The 8115-nt window shown below is 36.7% G+C and overlaps 1 pseudogene; it reads right to left on the reverse strand.

The window, feature by feature from the left end:
* Nucleotides 1-1956: 1956 nt before the first annotated feature.
* Nucleotides 1957-2050, reverse strand: LOC123574801 (U6 spliceosomal RNA; annotated as a pseudogene).
* Nucleotides 2051-8115: the final 6065 nt, after the last annotated feature.

The following is an 8115-nucleotide window of genomic DNA, read 5'->3' on the forward strand; positions in this document are numbered from 1 at the left end:
CTAACATCACATCAAAAAGATAATGCACCATGATCGAGTGAGATTTATCCCTGTAATGCAAAGATAGTTCAACATGCACAAAGAAATAAATGTGATATATCACATCAACAGAATGGAGGACAAAAACCGTATGATAATCTCAACAGATACAGAAAAGGCATTGATAAAATTCACATTCCTTTCTGATAAAAACCGTCAACAAATTAGGCATAGAAGAAACATAGCTTAACACAATAAAGGCTGTATACGACAAACACATAGCTGATATCATACTGAAGATATTCTCTAAGAACTGTAACAAGATAAGGATATCCACTTTCAAAACTCTTATTTAAGATAGTACTGGAAATCCTGGCCAGAGCAATCAGGCAAGACAAGAAAATAAGAGACATCCAAGTTGGAAAAGAGAAAGACAAATTGTCCCTCTTTGCAGATGACATGATCGAATGTATTAAAGAACCTAAAGACTCCACCAAAAATCTGCTAGGATGGAGAAACAAATTCAGTAAAGTTGCAGGCTATGAAATCAACATACAAAAATCACTAGTGTTTCTATACACCAATAACAAAATAGCTGAAAAAAGAATCAAGAAAGCAACCCATTTATAATAGCTATCCAAAAAACAAACAAACAAAACAACAACAACAACAAACAACTTGGTATAAATTTAAGCAAGGAGATGAAGGATCTTTACAATGAAAACAACACAACACTGGTGATGAGTTTCTTGTAGGCAGTATAGAATAGGATCTCTCTCTTTCTCTCGTTTTGTTTTTTTTTTCCCTTGTGAGACAGAGTCTTACTCTATCACCCAGGCTGAAGTACAGTGGTGTAATGTCGGATCACTGCAACCTCCGCCTCCTGAGTTCAAGGGATTCTCATACCTCAGTCACCCGAATAGCTGGGATTATAGCTGCGTACCACCATGCCTGGCTAATTTTCATATTTTTAATAGAGACAGGGTTTTGCCATGTTGGCCAGGCTGGTCTCGAACTCCTGACCTCATGTGATCCGCCTGCCACGGCCTCTCAAAGTGCTGGGATTACAAGTGTGAGCCATTGTGCCCAGCCTGGATCTCTTTTTAAAATCTGTTCAGCTAGTCTATATACTTTAATTGAGGGAATTTAAAACATTTACATTCAAGGTTGTTATTGATATATGAGAACTTATTATGATCTTTAAAAAATTGTCTTCTGATGGTTTTGTATATCCTTTGTTCTTTTATTACTCTCTAATTATTTATATTTGCAGTTTGGTGGTCTCCTATAGACGTAACATTTGATTCCTTTCTCTTTCTCTTTTGTGTATCTGCTCTATTAGTGACTTTTACACTTTCACGTGTTTTCATTTTGGTATATATTATTCTTTTGTTTCCAGATATAGGCCTCCCTCGAGCATTTCTTGTAGAGCCAGTCTAGTGGTGACAAATTCTCCCAGTTTGTATTTGTCTGGGTAAGATTTTATTTCTCCTTCATTTTGGAAGAAAGATTTTCTGGGTATGGTACTCTTGATGGAATTTTTTTTTTCTTTTCTTCAGTACTTTGAATATATCATCCTATTTTCTCCTGGCCTATAAGGTTTCTGCTGAAAAATTCACTGTTAGACTGATGGGGATTCTCTTATACATGACTTGATGATTTCCCCTTGCTGTTTTTAGAATTCTTTCTTTGATTTTGACTTTTGAAAGTTTAATAATTTGCCTCAAACATATATGTTTGGATTAATATATTTGGGAATCTTGAGCCTCATGTATTTGGATGTGTATATTTCTTCTAAGACTTAGGAAGTTTCAGCTATTATTTCATTTAATATATTTCTACACCTTTTGCCATCTCTTGTCTAATTCCCACAATGCAAATATTTTTTCACTTAATGGTATCCTATATATCACATGGGTTTTTTTTCATTCATTTTAACTTTAATTTTGTCTGACTGGGTTATTTCAAAAGACCCTTAAATATATGAAACACTTCATGAGTTTGCATGTCAACATTGTGCAGGTGCCATTTATTGTTCCAATTTTAGTATATGTACTGCTGAAGTGGGCACTGTATTTTTCTGTAACCACTAAACTAATATAAACAGGGTGTATAACTTTCATATTAGTGGAAGGGAGGAAAGGAAAGGTAAAAAGTAACATGTCCGAGAAAAGGCAAGAGAGAGGAGAATGAAAGAGAGAAAGAAAAAAAAAATTATCAAGCCATTAAGAGTCATGGAGGACTTTAAATGCGTATCATTACATGAAAAAAGCCAATCTGAAAAGCCCACATACTATATTATCCCAACTATATGACATTCTGGAAAAGGCGAAAGTATGGAAACTGTAAAATGTTCAGTGGTTGCCAGGGGTTGTGAGTGGGGAGAGAGTAATAGTTGGATTACAGAGGACTTTTACGGCATTGAAGCTGTTCTGTATGATACTATTAATGATGAATGCACATCATTATACATTTGTGCAAACCCATAGAATGTATAACACCAGGAGTGAACCCTAATGTAAAGTATGGATTTTGAGTGATTATGTTCTGCCAATGTAGGCTCATCAATTGTAGCAAATGTATTACTCAGAGGGAGAATGTTGATAATGGGGGAGGCTATGCGTGTGTGGAGTCAGTGGGTATAGGAGAAATCTGTTCATCATCCTCTCAATTTTTCTGTGAACCTAAATCTACTCTAAAAAAGTCTTAAAACAACAACAACCACCTCATCCCCAATAGAATAGTTGAGGCAGATATGTAGTATAAATTAAGTGTAGATTTAAAAGCAAATATACCAGGCTTGGTGTGGTGGCTTACAGACGTAATCCTAGCTCTTGGGGAGGCTGAGGTGGGAAGATCACTTGTGGCCAGAAGTTTGAGACCAGCTTGGCAACATAGCAAGACTCTGTCTCTACAAAAAACAAACAAACAAACAATAACAACAAAAAATTAGCCAGGCATGGTGACACATGTCTGTAGTCCTATTTACTAGGGGGACTGAGATGGGAGGATTACTTAAGCTCAGGAATTTAAGGTTGCAGTCAGCTATGATCATGCTACTGCACCCTACCTGGGTGACAGAGCAAGACCCTTTCTCAAACAAACAAAAACAAACAAACAAAAAAACAAACACCAAATATATTAATAGCTATATTAAATGTAAACATTCTAGATGCTCAAGTTAAGAGTCAAAGAATATCAGACAAGTTATAAAAACAAAACATAAATATGTGTGCAGTGCAACAGATTTTTAAAAACTGAAAGTAAAAGAAAGGAAGCATGTTTGCTGTATTTATAGTAACCAAAAGAAAACCATCATAGGTGCATTAATACCAGATAAAATTGACAAACAAAAATTGAAAGAACTCCAAGAATAAATAAATCCATCAGTATTTCAGGAATTGGCACAATAAAGATGATTTAAACAGGTTATTTAATAAACTAAACCTGAGTTCTATAACACTGTGCCCACCCACTGCAGAATATATATTTTTGTAAGTTCGCAAAAAACTTTGCCAAAATCAATCACTTACTGGGCTGTAAAGCAACTCTTGAGAAATTTCAAAGATGTATTTTTTTTTTCAAATATTGTCTAGTCACAACATAATCAAACAAGAAATCAATAAAATAACTATAAAAAACTCAACAATATTAGAAAAAGATAAATAAACTTTTAAATAATGCATAAGTCCAAATAAAATTTATTAAAAATGAAAAGTTTAGAACTGAATAATAACAATAATAGCACTTATTAAAATTGTAGAATGCAGCAATAGCAGGTAGAGGATATTTTTTAGTCTTAAAACTCTTAAATCACAACAAACTGAAATTATTGAACTGATCACTTATCTCAGGGAGTTAGAGATTAATAAGTGAGATAAACTCAATGAAGTAGGAGGAAGAAATAATAAGAGACAACAGAAGTTAATAAAACAACAGGCAAACATACAATAGAGAGATTTAATACAGCAGAGATTAACTATTTTAAAAGACTAATAAAGTTAACAAATCTTTGGAGAAACTAACAAAAAACAGAGAAGGCACAAGTGTTTAATATCAGGAACTCAGAATAGAATACTTTTACAAATGCTGTGGACCATTAAAAGATAAGCCAAGAATATTATAAAAACATTTGTGCTAATAAATTTGAAATTTTAGACAAAATAGAAATATCATCACCTAACATGGACTTAAAAAGAATTTGCAAAGTTGAGTAATACTAAGAAATTGTGCCAGTAGTAAAAAATTTTTCTACATAGAGAGCTGACCTAGATGACTTTACTGTTAATTTCTACTGAAACTGAAGAAAGAAAGATTTTTATTATTCTAAAAACTTTTCCAAAGAGATAAAGGAAAGGAACAGTAGCCATCTCAATTTATAAGGTTGGCACCACCTTGATACAAAGAACAGAATAAGGAAGGAAATGTAAAGGTCAATCTCATTCATGATTCACTGAATCAAAGCCCTACACAAAGTATTAACTCTCAAAATTAGTCCACCAATATGCAAAATGTTGATACATCATGAGCAAGTTAGGTTTGCAGATCTAAGAATAAAGATCTCATTTAACCTTAGATCAATTAACATAATTTGCCACACATATTTAAGAGAACAATCCTAAAATCAGCTCAATAAATATAAGAGCTTTTGATAAAATTTAACATCTCCTCAACAAAAATACCCTTTTAGTAAACAAAAATGGAAAAAATTTCCTTACCCTAATAAACAATATTTGTAAAACCTACAGAAACTATTTAATCCATCCTTCCTCTAGTAAGAAGACCGAGGTTTCCATCTTTCCTTCAAGAATGCATGAAAGCCCTTCTCTCCAGGTTGCTTTTCACACAAGCCTGTGATTCTGGTATTCTGCTACTAGCTGTCTTCCTTGAGCAGGCTTGAATTTGGAAGTGGTCCCCAGTGGGATGCTGTTAGGGAAATCTTTCGAGATTAAAGAGAGAGGATGTGAAGGGATTAAAGAGAGAGGATGTGAATAGACTAAAGAGAGAAGCAGAGCTAGATCACAGATGGGGAGAGTTAGAGCGCTAGCAGGTCTTTTTCTACTTTTAATCCCAGCTCCCTGGACCAGATGCTCTACTCTGACATGTGTTCTGGTGTTTGCAGACCTGGGGTTCCCTTGTTCAGGGGAGATCACCAGGGCACGGAAACCAGGCTCCACTCCTTCCCTGATAGGGCATACCTGCAAATTACTGTTATGTAGTGGATCCAGGTGTGGTAAATCCCTGGCAAGAGGGATCATTGTAATGGTCTCATGAGTTGCACAGTGAAAAGGCTTTGGCTTCTTCATGTTTTAGGTAAAATCAGAATCAGATGTTTATGGAGGGCAGTATGGGGGTAGTAGTTTGGGGTCAAGAGTTCCATTCATTTTTGAAGGAAAACTGAGAAAGAAGAGGAGCTGAGATTCCTAGTAATTCTGGGATATTATTCCCTATAGATAATCCCCACTTTGGTCCCCTCATCAAGAAAGGTTTGTGCCTTAGTCTTCACAGTCCAGGGCCAGGCTAAGTCATCTGCTAACTTAATGTTCTATGACTAAACAAGCAGTATTATTTCTTTCTTTTTTCTTCCTCTCAGTTGGTGCTCCATCTACACCAGGTTGCTGCTCCATGTGTGGACTTGGATGAAACAGCATACTATGAGGCATGAAACCTGGCTTCCTGAGTGGCAGCTGAGGGGAGAGATGTAGCTGAACCAATCAGCTACAACCTCATTCCAGTGTCCATACTTACATAGTGGAAAATACTCTAAAGCCCACTTCTGAGAGCCCACTAATTTCTAGATTTCACATTTCCCAAATCCTGTATAAGATTAGTTCTTGCTTTGTTCAGAGGCGCTATTTTACAAGTGTTGTTCTTCCTTGCCTAGCGAGCAATAAATTTAGCTTTTTGTTTCAGATAATGAATGCTATTCTTTCCTGTGACACTCCTTGAAATTGTTCTAGAGAAGTAAGTCCCACATGCTGAATGTCTGAGCTTAAGCAACTTGCCTTGTCTCTTAGTAGCTTGTTGTGAAGTAGTGGGCAGCTATGGTACTGTAACACCAAATTGCATTGCATGTTTACTTGACTCATTCTTTTTCCGCACTATCATTGCACTGGATTTGTACCTCCCAAACAAATTGTTATCATTTTTATCCTTGATTCAGGCTCTGCTTTTATAGGAGTCCGGATAAGACAAAGTGGGAAAGTATAATTTTTGATACTTCTTCCTTTGTCTCAGGCTGGAAGTTAAAGGTAAGAGAGAATCTTCTCATAAATTAAAACAAGATAATTTCCTTGGACATCATGCCATTAATTTTTTTTTCTCAGCTGAGTGAGGTGGTATGTTCTATAATACCAGCTATTCAAGAAGCTGAGACAGGAGGATTGCCTGAGCCTGGGTGTTTGAGGCTGTAGTGTACTATGATCATGCCTGTGAATAGCCACCGCACAACATGGCAAGACCTTATCTCTGAAAGAAAAAGAAAAAGTGTTTTATCTCCTGGAACTCTTTAAATATTTCTCCCCTCTATTTAACCCAGGTTTGTGATGGAGGGTCTTTTCTTTTTCCCTTTTACAATACGTTTCTGGGAGACTGACCAGGAATTTCACCTAAATGCTTCCCATTGGTAGAGTAAAGCCAGCATTGTAACCTTATAAAGAACATTCTGAGATTCTCAGCCGAAGTGAGGGAAGGAAGACTATCTTGTGCTTTGATATGGTTTGGCTCTGTGTACCTTGTAAGTTTCCTGAGGCCTCCTCAGCCATGCGGAACTGTGAGTCAATTAAACTTCTTTTCTTTATAAATTACCCAGTCTCGGGTATTCTTCATAGCAATGTGAGAATGAACTCACACATCTTCTACAAGCAAAGCATCTCATTGGGAAAATGAGATGTCTACATTGGCAAATAATTTAGTGACAAAGGAAGAGTTGTGGCTCAGTCCTCCAGAAGAAACTGCTGGCCTCAAAAGAGACTGTCTTTTCTTTCACACTTCCATATACTTCATTATTCTTGTGTTACATTTGTGTGATTATCCAACCAGACAGTGATGGCAACAACAGCTAAAGAATAATCGAATGTGTACTATGGTGTGCTCAATGACAGCCTTCAGGACAATGGAGAGCTTTTATGTTGCCAGGGAATGATGCAGATGATAGGAAATGATGCAAAATACACAAGATGTGGATGTTAAGGCATGGGATGAGTATGGAGTCATAAGGAGAGAGGTAGTGAGAAACTGATAGTTTGTAAGTTACTTAGAAGATACTCAGAAGACTGTTGAAGGATGAGTGATAGAATAAAAGAGTGACTTTCCAGTAGCTTCTTGGGATCTCCAGTGAATCAGGCTTGGAGGAAACTTAGAATGAATTAATTATCTGCAAGTGAATTTTTGCACTTTTCTCAGTTTATGCAACATATCCATGCAACTTTTTATGTCTCTCCACAGATTATTTGATTTCTGACATTTGATCTCATCCCCTTTGTCTGTTTTAATGGTTACTTTTAAATTGAGTGATGTTCAGGCCCCTTCCTGCATACCTCTACCTTCCACCATTAAGGTTCCTTTCTAGGAACATGACATTCTAAAAGCGAGGACTAATTGTGTATCCTCAGTGTTACCTTTTTATATAAAGAATAGATTTTCATCTTTAGGAATGCCACTAAGTCTATTTTGTGTGATTTCCATGCCAGTTTTTAAATTTATTATAAAGATTTCTTAGCCAGGTGTGGTGGCTTACCCCTGTAATCCCAGCACTTTGGGAGGCTGAGGTGGGTGGATCACGAGGTCAGGAGTTCAAGACCAACCTGGCCAAGATGGTGAAACCCTGTCTACTAAAAATACAAAAATATTAGCTGGGCATGGTGGTGGGCGCCTGTAATCTCAGCTATTCAGGAGGCTGAGGCAGAGAATTTCTTGAACCCAGGAGGCAGAGGTTGCAGTGAGTCGAGATCGTGCCACTGTACTCCAGTCTGGGTGACAGAGTGAGACTCCATCTCAAAAAAAAAAAAAGGTTTCTTTATTATAAAACGATTGCACACTACATGCCCGATGCTCCACCTCAATGTTTGCCTCTGGTATCTTACTTCTAACCTGAACTCTGACCAGATGGAAGGGAAGAGGGCACAAATGATACAC

Source organism: Macaca fascicularis, chromosome 7, assembly GCF_037993035.2.
Source record: "Macaca fascicularis isolate 582-1 chromosome 7, T2T-MFA8v1.1".
Classification (NCBI taxonomy): domain Eukaryota; kingdom Metazoa; phylum Chordata; class Mammalia; order Primates; family Cercopithecidae; genus Macaca; species Macaca fascicularis.